We start from the raw sequence: 11755 nt of genomic DNA, 5'->3' as shown, positions 1-11755 counted from the left end.
TCTGTCACAGCAACTCATCTGTCACTGCCCCGCTGAGATGTGCACAGAGCTGGTGCCACTGTTTGGTGCAGAGGGGGATGGTCCCAGTGCTGCTCCAGCACCCACAGCAGGAGCTGTTTCTCATTAGGAAACTGAAATGCTTTTTAACATGCTGACAAAGGCCATCTGTCTGTTTATTTGCTGCTGTCCACCCTGCTGGGAGCTGGTGCAGAGCTTTGTGCTTTGCCCTCTCCTACCGGAGCCTTTGGCACGGGCAGGACGAGGTGGCTGCAGTTGGGTGAGCTGGCACCTCTGCAGATCCTGGGCAAAGCCATTCAGGTAATGCCTCTCCTTCCATGGGTGTCTGAAGACTGGTACAGGCTGACTTGGGAAGTGCTTGCCAAGAGATTGCTGATCCTTCAGCAATTCCTGTTTTCTTTGGTCCCTACAGGAGGCTGCCAAGAGAAACGGGCTTGACCAACACCTGCAGGGGCTGCTTTACCAGCTCTGAGGCAGCATCCCTGCTGCTCTGCTCCCAAAGCATGGGAAGGGCTCTAATGCTATCCTGAGCCTTGCAAAACAAGTGCTGAGTTTTACTTCTGCTCCCCACCTGTCTGTGTGTGTCTCTGAGGGTGAACCAGCGGAGAGCTGCCAGCAGGCTGCACTGCCAGGCAGAGCTCAGTGTGCTCCTGCCCACGCTATCTCAGGTTTGTTTGGGCTGGGCCGGGCAGGTGTGCCCAGGGGAGCTGCGGGGCTGTACCTGAGTGGAAGATTGCAGAGAGAAAGTGCTGCATTGTTCTCTGCCTGCAGTCACCTTGCCTGAACCCAGCTCTGAAGCATGCTGGCACAGAGGGATGTGAAGAGCTTTGGTAAATGTTAAGGAATAATTCTAACATGGATCAGGAATACCCAACATAGCACTGAGCTTCTGAAGACAGATATTTTGGGTGTTCCCAGCCCTGCAGCAGAACAGTTTGTGTAGCTGCTGTGTCTGGTTGAGCCCATTGCTATGCACAGAGCAGCAAAGAGAGTGTTGCTATTGGACTTTTCCCTTCACTTCTTACTTCTTGAAGCCATGATTGCAGGGCAGATTCAATTCTTTTAATGTCAGAAGAAAGGCCTGAATGCAGTAGTTAGTATTGTTTAGTATTTGGCAAACCATGCTGGATTAGGGCAGGGTGAACAGTGGGAGAAATATTAGAAGTTAATTCTAATCTTGCCTTTTATATGGATTACAAGTTATGTCACTAGGGTCTCATATTCCAAACTGGAGACAAACAGCCCCTTGTGATTGCTGGTGAAAGCAGCACCAGGAGGGAAAATGGAGCAGCTGCCAGCTGTGGAGACAGTGCCTTCCCAGGAGCTCCTCAGCTCAGTCCTGGTGCAAGTACAGGTCCCTGGTCACAAAATTTGGTGGTGGGTGTTTGATTCAAGGCCTGTCTTCTGAATCCTTTCCTCAGTGCTCCCAAGCTTCCTTCCTTGGGCCGTGAGCCAAGGAATCAGGCATATCAACCAACAGACCGTTTGTTTTTCCAGAGGCTGTGTACATTGTGCTGTTGTTATCAGAGAAACCAGCTCTGCTCGTGGCCTCCTGCTCTGCGGGCGGTGGAGGGCTCTGATCTCCTGCTCCCGTGCTTTCTGAGGGTGGGGCAACACCTTGCATGAGTTTCCAGAGCACCTAACTGCTTCCAAAGACAAGCTGGCCCTACCACAGCTGTGTGTTTGGACTTGCAGCAGATGTGAGAGTGGTAGGACATTATACCTGTGTGGTTTCCCTTTCTGTGCAGCCAGAATTGCTGAGCTTTCCATTGGTCTTGCTCTTGCTCTGAGATAAGGACAGGAAAGTGCTGCTGTTTTGAAGGTGCTGTTTATCTGGTTAAAGGTTTGCTCTGGTCAAGTGGGATGTAACAAGGCTGGAGCAGTTTTGAAGAAGGTCCAGGTCTGGATTTTTGCTCAGATCTGGAGCAAAAGATCTAAAGCTTTTGGTGTTTGGTTCAGTTCTGCTCACAGCCCCACAGACAGAGGATTTACCCATGGGAGATTCTGCCCTGTGCTGTTCTTCATAATCAACAGCCATCCTTGATGTACACACTGATAAGGCTCCAGGAATCCACTCATCCTGCTGTGATAAAACTCCCTGTGCTGGTGCTCCAGCCCTGCACACCTGGGCAAAGCCCTGGAGCAGCCTCTGCCTCTCCTGTGCTGGTTTGGCTCACACCCAGCTCTGTCTCTCTTTTGCTTCTCCCATCCTCACAAAACCAAACGCAATCTGCTCGTGTGTGTGTGCTTCAAGAGCCCTGCCAGGAACAAAGAGAAGTCCAAATATTTGTGTTGGGCTGTTACTCTTTCCATTCAGGCGATAAATGACAGACTGCAGCAGAGTCTTTGTGTGCTGTGTGGGATTTCCACTGTACTGGCTCCAGCTTCACACCCTCACCAAGATGAAACACCTACAATTAACAGTTGGGTTTTAACTGGAGGGAAAATGACTGAGTGTGATTGAAATATGGCCTTGAAAAAACCCCACCAAAACTCAAAATAAAAAACCCACAAACAAACCAACCACAAAAACCAACAACAACAACAACAACAAACAAAACAAAAAACAAACAAAACCCCCCACAAAAACCCAAACAAACAAACAAACAAAACAAAACAACAAAAAACAACCAAAAACAAACAAAAAAAAAACTGAGAAAAATCACCAGACCTTCCCTGTCAGATGAGAAGTGCCTGGTCTCTGTGTGTAGTTTCATGCAGAACAGCATTTTCACTCTGAACTCTAGGAGCTCTGCTGGTGATTTCTGTCCCAGAGCCTGGGACACAAGCTGTCAGTCTGCACACAAATATTTCAGAGCTGCTTTCCTCTGCAGAGTTCCAAGTTTAAATCCGTGTAGAGCCCGAGTTTCCTTGGGACTGAACCTCTTTTTGTCAGAGCTGATCAAGGGGATGAAGATGTTTGGTAACAAATTAATTCCTGAATTTCAGATCTCTGCTTCTGGGGAGAAGCTGGGCTTCAGTGCTTGGTAAACCCAGGAAGAGAATGGTGAGACAGCTCTGGGTGTGAGCTAGCTCAGGACACAAACTGGTCTGGTGTCATTGGGGCTGTTCAAAATTTGGGATAAAGGAAGGAAAGGCATAATCCAGCCTTGTGGTATTTCAGATACCAACATGCCAGCCAAATTCTGTTTGCTCTCTCAAGTAAGTTTGGTGTTCCCTGCTTGTGCCACCATGAATTTTCTCACTCAGAAGTTTCTTATCAGGAATTAATTAGCCCTGAAATCTCAAAGATTGACTCTTCAAACATAAATACTCCTTATAATTACCTTCTCTTTGGATGATATCTTTAGTGTTTCATTTTACACAGCAGACAGTACTAATATTATAACATCAAGTTAAATCACATCTACTTTGGGCAACTGAAAAGCTATCAAAAGTGACAGGAGCTTCAGAAAAAACCTAATATCAGAAAAGAATAATGTGAGAAATCTTTCTGGCTTCCTTTTTTTATCCTATTCATTACACCAAGCAGAGAAAAGAAGCACTGTTTGAGTCTGTTTCAGCTGCTGTTTCCAAGAAGGATCCATTTTGGCAGACTCTTTAAGCTCCTTCCTTCTTAGGTCACTTCTGAGATCACATAGGAGCTGAGGAACCTCCCAGCAGCCTGTTTCACTAAGTGCTCTGTCCTGTTTTGCTTCTGGGCTCCGGCAGGCACTTGAGAGTTACACCTAACCTTGAGAGTTACCTGGGCTGTAATAAAGCATGTGGATGTTCCAGGCAGAGAGTAGAAGGTGGAGAGAATCTGTATGGTCCACGTTAGAACTGCCTAAATCCAATTTATTACCACAGCCTGACCCCAGCCTTCACTGACTGACACCTTTGAGGAGTGGGTAGCAGAGGGATAAATCCTTTACTGCCCTTGAGTCTTCATTACTGGCAGTTGGGAGAGGTCAAGGGTACAAGGAGAGAATTTTGCTAAACATATTTATTTTCAAGATAAATGAAATATAGGTCTCAAACCCTTCACCAAGGCTATGTGTGCATCACTATTTAAAATCAGTCGATTGATAACACTTCTTGCAATCAGTCCAAGGAATTCTGTTGGAAATTTTCTGGAAAATACAAACCTGTTACAGCCAAGTACATGATAAGGGATATTACACTTTAATGAAATTAGAGGGTAAACAGCAAAGAGGCCTTGAGTTTGTTTTCTTTTTGGATAATGAGAAAAAAAAAGCAGATGGTAAGTAAGCCAGCAATGTATAAGCTGGTCACTTTATGTAGATACAGAATAGGTTTAACAGTGCCTGAAATCATTGCTCACTGTGAAACTGAAACACATTTTCATGACTTATGTTCTCCTGAAATTTTTCATCTCCCCTCTCATCTGATAAGCCATCAAGCAGGGATTCTGGCAGGCTTGCCCACCAGCCCAGTGGTTCTTCATCCCACTTGCAACCTGTGGCACTCCAGCGAGGAGTATTTGCATGGAAACAGCCCAGCACTGGCAGGTCTGTCCTGAGCAGCTGAAGGAGCTTGGCTACAGAGAACAGAAACCTGGGGTGTGGTGTGCTGCTCAGGAGCTGCCAGCTGGGATGCTCAGGAACTCGTGCTGCAGTGATGCCCTCACATGGCCCGTGGCAAGCAGCTGGCCAGGGCCAGGCAGGACATTTCCTGGGTGATGCAGGCAGCTGTGCCTCCTGGGTCACAGGGAACTGGCCAAATGATGCCACGGGGCACACTTGATTTGCTGTGTAACAGCAGACCCTCTGTGATTCAGATAAGAGCACACCGATGTTGTTAAAATTATATAATTTGCTCCAGGACCTATTTGTGCATAGTCCTTCTAAAGGAATCCAACCACAAGAATTTCTCTGATCACATTAGGCAGGTTGGCTCGACGTGGGTGGGTCTGTGGGTGGCAGTTCTCATCCTCAGTGACAGAGCTGACTTGCAGCGCCTGGCAATGTTTGTGTTTCCATTGTTTCTGGTATATTTTCTCTTTTTATATGTATTTCTTTAAGTGCTCTTGGGGCACCCTATTTAGATGTAAGAAACCTTCCTCTGAAGCTCACTGGCAGAAAAAACTAAACCTCCCATCTCCCAAGGCCAGTTCCTGCCAGCTCTCCCTCACCTGGGATGACCAGAATGAACATGCAGGTGTGACAGGGAATGAGTGTGCACCTTGCTATGGCTGTTCCTGCCCTTGTCCAGTGGCTTTTTCTGTGTCACAGTCACAGGGGACAGCTCTTCTGTGCTTTACACAACAGGCTGTGCTCACACAGGTATCAGCAGATTACTTCTTTATCATGGCCTCAATTTCATGTCCTGTGACACATTAAATTGATGTTACACATGTCTTTCAAGTTGATTCTCCTCCTAAGTATGTTGGCTGGCATTAGCCAGCTCCTCTGCTGGCTCAAGTCAGTGCAATTAGAATTGTTTCATCTGGCTGAGGGAGGCCCCAAGCTCCCATGTGGGTGCTGCAGTAAATTGAGAATGGCTGAGTAAGGTCTGAAAACATACAGCCTGGGGATGATGAAGCACTTGAAGTTTTTAATGAAAGATATATTAGTTAAAAAATTAAGACTGTTGACAGAAAAATCTGATTCTCAGTGTAAAATCTGAAATCTAAAGCAAGTTGTGCCAAGCTCAAAGCCTAGTCTTGTAAGGCATGGCATAATGTCACCAAAAATAAACAAGTTTTCTTAAAACAAATATTTCCAGTGTTCCTCTCCTACCCCTAGCTGCCATTTAAATTCTCTTCTTTTGCTTTTTGGGTTTTTTTTTGTCTTTATCCATCATATATAGCTTCTGAAGGAGAAAATCTTATACAATCAATATTGGTGAAATGATACAATATCTTATCTAAACCAAACTGACTGTTATGTTTTGAATGGAAAATGTACTATATTGCTCCCCAGTAATATTATGTCTACACAAGAGAACTCAAATGGGCCTTTAGGTCCTGAATACGGGAAGGATCAGGCTGAGACTGAATGCCACATTAAAATTGTGGGGCATTTTCTGTCTCCTGTAAGTGCCACAGTGGACAAGCTTTCCAATGCCAATTCCTTTGTGTTCCTCAGAAATTTATGCCTTTGACTAGCATGATCCCAGGCTTTCCTATGGCCTCTGTTACTGCAGCTGATCACTGCCCCCACGATATTTATTGTATTTCTCTACTCTGCATTCCACTCACCTTATTTTACAGAGGGACAGAGGTATAGAGGGGTTTGAGAAGTCTGTGCATGACTTAATCCTCATTATGCTGTTGCTAATGAAGAGGTGTCCAGAGCTTCCCAGGAAATTTGTTGCAAAGCAGGGAGCACAAATGCACCCAGGACTTTTGGAAATGTGTTCAAACCCTCTCTTCCATGCCCTGTCCGTGGGGTCAGACCATTCTTTTTGTAGTGTTAAGCAAGTTCATAACCTTTTTGCAGAAGAGGAGACAGATAACTTTGTTTACCACATTTTATCTTGTGGTTCATTTATGGCTCCATTTGTCTGATTTTGTTTATTTGCGCTAGAATGGAAGGGAACTGCAATTAAATACAAGTGGTATTAATAGCTTGTTACATGTGGCTCTGCTTTCTGTAACCAGATTATACTAACATTGCTATTCAAGCCTTGAAGCTGCAAAAAGTGTCCCATCCTAATTACACAACCCCAGCTGAGGTCCCTTGGTAATAGGTGAGGGCATAAAACTCTTCCTGACAAGTTTCTCACGAGTCAGAGGATGTTGGTATCCTGCTTATTATGCCATGTTAATTTCAAAAGGCTCTTGTCAACCAATAACCCAATAACTTTTCTTGCCTCTGGGTTTTGTTAGGTTAATCCATGAGTCATGGAATATTTGACTATGAATTCATGACTCACGGGAAAGCACCACAGCCATCACAGTCCTGGATGATCTTGCTGCCTGGTGCTGCCTGGTCAAGTGCCTTCCCAGGGCTTGGATGGACATCACAAATGCATCCTGCAACACTGCAGAGCATCAATAAACCCAAAACCCTCTGCTGGGAAATATTAGTGTTAACCTGGCTTAGGAGCAGAACAATTCTCATTATTTGTACCCAGCTCTGGGGAGAGCATTGGTGATGGACAGAGAATAAAAAAAAAAACAAAACAACAAAACAGGGTCAGCCTTTTTCCTCTTGATTTTATTCAGATATTTGCTTTTATTAGTGATGGTGTCTTGTAGCATTTGACAAAGGACAAATGACAAATGCTGAGCTGTGTACATTTCTGATCTTTAATTGGGCATAACCATTACTGCATTAGTGGCTACAAAAATCAAAGTAGTACAGAAATAATGATGAGAAATTAAGTCTTTTAAGGCCTTGTCATTCACACAGATAAGGGAAAGGGAGAGATAGCAGTCTAGGGGACTGAAATACCTAAATACTTCTCAGAAATGTACTTCTGATTTGTCAGGCTAGAGACCTTCAGCCCCAGGCAAGTGCTTCAGCTAAACTGCATTTCTGGGAAATTGCTCTGTGAGTTTGTGGCCCAGAGAGCTCAGATCCAGAAAAACACACACAGAAGAAAAAAAAAATTTTAAAAATCAGATTACAAATCATTTATCACCTTGCCTTTAGGTCTTCCTTTGCTATGGGGTTATAAGTGTTGGAGTATAGATATGGGTGGGTATAATGTCTTAGCAGAGCAGCTGTTTTTTTAATATAATTTTTAAAGAAATTAATGTGTTTGAAAGCACTGAGCACAAAAGAAATCTTTCTCATGATCTACTGAGAGCTTTTCTTGCATGCCACTAATGGCTGCAGGCTTTCAAGTGGTAGAATGATCTCTCTGGTTTCCTAGAAATACACAAAGACAAGGAATCATTGCTTTGGAGTGCTGCAACACAGGGACAGGTCCCAGCTGCTGCATCCAGCAGTGTCCAGCCTTGCTGCAGGGAGCTTCTGTGCTGCCTTTCACATTCCTGGGAGCAGCCTGTCCTTGTCAGTTGAGAAAACTGATAACAGATCCAGAGGAAGAACCCGAGCTTGTCTTTTTCCAAGTGATCTTTCTGTGTATCCATAGGAGTGGTACTAACATGATGGCTTTCAAGGTCTGTTTTTGCAGTAACTCCTCATCCTGGGCTTTTAGGGAAACTTTCAGCCTCTGCCCAAAACCAAAACACTGAAAACAAATCACAGAACAGGGGACAGCGGTGGGCATGACACAATTTGCTTATCCAAGGACAGAGTTTGTCCTTGGCTGTGTCACTCCTGCCAGGTGTTTTCCCAACCTGTCCCAGGGAGGCTCTAGCAGTGATCTGGGCAGCCTGCTCCCCTCCTGAACCCATCAGCAGGGGCAGAGATCTCCTTCATCACTGGTGGAGCTTCTTATGCCTCCTCCTATCTCCTGTGGCCATTCCTTGCTGTTATTTACACATCTGTAAATAAAGGAAGCTATCATTTCTGCCCAGCTTTGCACTGCATGAGTAAGGCCCTGGCTGGAACAATGCCTACCGAAAATTGTATGTGCTACTGGTCTGCTTGAAAACAGAGACAACTCCGAGCCAGTTAGTCATAAAGAGGAAAGTTTATTAACAATCCCTTCCCGAGGCAAAGCTGGAAGCTTGCTGGAAGCAATTAGGAATCCCAAATGAGCTGATCCCATGAGGGACAGTGCTCCTGGCTGTGCCTCTCTTCTCCTGGGGCAGCAGTGCTCATGCACCAAACCCCAGAAAGAGCCCAGCTACAAAGAAAATGCCTGACAATCCTATTTTTAAACTGGTGCATGTCCTTGACCTCCCAGGTTCATGAGAGAGAGGAAGAAATTACTCTTCTATAAGCCTGCATTCTTCTGTGGCTCTTTGCTGTAATCCAGCAGTGAAAGGGGGTTAAACCTGCTCTAAAATGGGCACCTCTTAGAGAGGGAGAAGCAACCAGGCCTCTGACTCATAACAGGACAGATACAGGTTCCTCTGGGAAGTCATTGCAGTCCTGTAATATTGTAGATTTCATTGGTGAATTTTGTCTCAAGGCTGCTTTTGAGAAGGATGGAGACACCAAAGGTGACAAAGGTGAATTCACTGTCCACCTGGATTGCTTTGAAAAGACTTTATTGGGCTGAAGAGTCCTTTCTGACCATGAATTTCAGCTCTCTGCTAGAGAAAAGAGAGGGTCCTTAAACCTGGAGGTTTCCCTGTATCAGTCATGCAGAGGCCACAGAAGCAGGGGCTGGTGCTGGAGCGTGTTGGAGCTGCTGCAGAGGATCCTGCTGACCTGAATGGAGATTGGAGGGGATCCCAGAGCACAGGCTAAAGTGAGGCCCATATCCCACCCTGAACAAACCTTGGCTTCACCAGGACTGGCATGAGGGACCCCGTGGATGGCACACACCAAAGTGTGTGTGTAGCTGTGGAGGGAAGCTGAGGGTGGTGAGAGTGGGTCTGTTCCCAGCCAGGACAGAGACAACATCTTGTAAGGAGCTGCACATGAAACCTGCTGATTTATGGACAAGCAGTACTTGTTCTGGCAAAAAATAGCTTCCAATTAGCCTGAAAACAGACTGCTCTGGGTGGATTTGCAGACTCTTATTTATTGGCAAACTTCATTTTAATATAATCAGCTGCTTGGCAGGCAGGTTAGGTAATGATCCTTGATGTGAGCACTCACAGATTTGAGCACTGAGCCTTTAGTGCCCAGAGCCCTCTGCCAGTAGCTGAAATACATTTGATACTAAAATGCCATAGGAACCCAGGAAGGCCCTTGCCAGAGCACCTTGCTGAGTACATGAAAATGCCACCTTCAATAATTCACAATGTCTGTTCAGTACGCTGGTGTGTATGTGCAGGGAGGGGGGTAATAAAACATCTCAGACCTGGCCTGCCAGGATAATTCAGTGGCTAGTTAAATCTCTCAGCACTATTAATCTATAGAGTGGTTCACAGCATAAATAAATCCAGAATGTAATATGACAGGGCTATGGAAGCACATGGAAAGCTACTCTCCCTCTCCTAGTGTGCCATGCTAAGTGCCACACTGCTCCAGCAGTTATTTCAATAACCTAAATGCTCTAATACTTCAGATATTCAGACCTCTCACCAGTGCTATCTCATGTTTGAATGTCACCTAAATGTTTTAAACTCTGCTCTGTGTGTGATGCGGGGAGCTGGCTGTGAAAGTTAGGAAGCAGATTGCAGACTCCATCACTTAATTCAGTGTCTAATTTCACTGATCAAGAGCTGATGTTGTGAGTGGAGGATCACTCCTTTCCTAAGACAAAAGCGTTTTACCAGAGCTGGAATTATGTTTCTGCAGGTCCCTGGTGAGGTATGAACAACACTCTTGACACGACTTCTACTGCTGCTGTAAATCTGCAGATGTTTTCAGAGCTCCATATTAATCTACTCCTTCAGCCTCTGTAGGAATGCAACACAACAAGGCAGTGTTCAAAACTCACTTATCCTGGTGAATTTGGTGCAATTGTACTGTAATCTCTGTTTTATCCTTACTGCAACTGAGCCAGAATCCAGCCTACTAGCAGACACCAGAAACCAGTTTGATTAACAACGTAATTTTAATTTTCCATTAAATTCAGCCTGTAGCTTCCCTTCTTCCTTTCCATTCATTAATGCCAGGCTAATATTTACCTTTACAATTTACAGATATTTGTAGACCTTCTACATATTTCTTCCACCAAACTGATCCTCAGCCAAGCACTGCATATTCAGTACCTTCACTCCTTCCTGATGAACCTGGCAAAACTTCCAGCTTTCAGGTTAGTGTTGGCTCTGCCCAGATACTGGTGATTATGCTCAGCCATTGGGATGTTTGTGGAAAGCGGATGTGTAACTGCCTTAACATGTCTGAATTTGCATCAGATTTTGAATCCACATGAATACAGAGTCTGCTTTTCATCCAGATGCACTCTGAAACTCAAACTCTGATCTTTCCTCCTGTGCTGCTCTGTCCATCTTCTTTGGCTGTGAAGTATCCAGTTTCAAGCACACATTTCTGTGAAGAAAATAATTACCTAGCAGCAGCACACCTACAACTGAGCTACAGCACATATTAAAGCTCATCTTCAGGCTTCAGTGCTCATTTCACACAAAGAGGAGATGTGGGACCAATTATAAGGCTCAGCCCATGTGCAGTAACATGTTCAATCACATCTTGCTCATGTGCCCAAGCCTCATAATCCAGCAGTTCCTCCAGAAATATTGATTTGCTGTCCTGCCCCTTAGTGCTTGTGTCCCTGGGGCAGTTGCTCTAATGAAAAGATTACACAGGAAGGCCTTGGAGATTCCCTCTGTATCGAGCAGAACTCTGAGTTCAAAACACAGATGCACAGCAAGGGAAAGAACTTGTTCTTTGTGATTGCGTCTGGGCAAGGACTGCCCCACGCCTTTCAGACACAGCTTCATGGTTCATGGTTCAGCTTCATGGGTGGCTGCTGGGAAGCTTCTGATTCTCACTGGGCACTGAGGGGAACACCAGGCTGGAGCTGCTGAACTAGAAAAGCAAAGACCAAAGATCTTGGGAAAGATGGCTGGCTGGCCAACAGCAGCGCTTGTATTAAGAAAATGGAACTGTCTAGAAAAGCATCATGAAAAGATGGAAATTTCCTAATGGAAATCTTTATTCTGTCTATATTATAAATCCATACTCTGAGTTTCTTACTCACACTTCTGTAGCTTTAACCAATTCCCCAGCTCAGAGATGATTACATTGTGCCATGAGGTAAGGATGGCACTCTTGGATTACAGGAGGCAGAAACAGCCATATTTATGACTCCTGATTAAAACATGGTAATGGAAAAG

The sequence above is a fragment of the Motacilla alba genome, chromosome 15 (genome assembly GCF_015832195.1).
Source record: "Motacilla alba alba isolate MOTALB_02 chromosome 15, Motacilla_alba_V1.0_pri, whole genome shotgun sequence".
Taxonomy (NCBI): Eukaryota; Metazoa; Chordata; class Aves; order Passeriformes; family Motacillidae; genus Motacilla; species Motacilla alba.
This window is presented reverse-complemented; position numbering follows the sequence as displayed.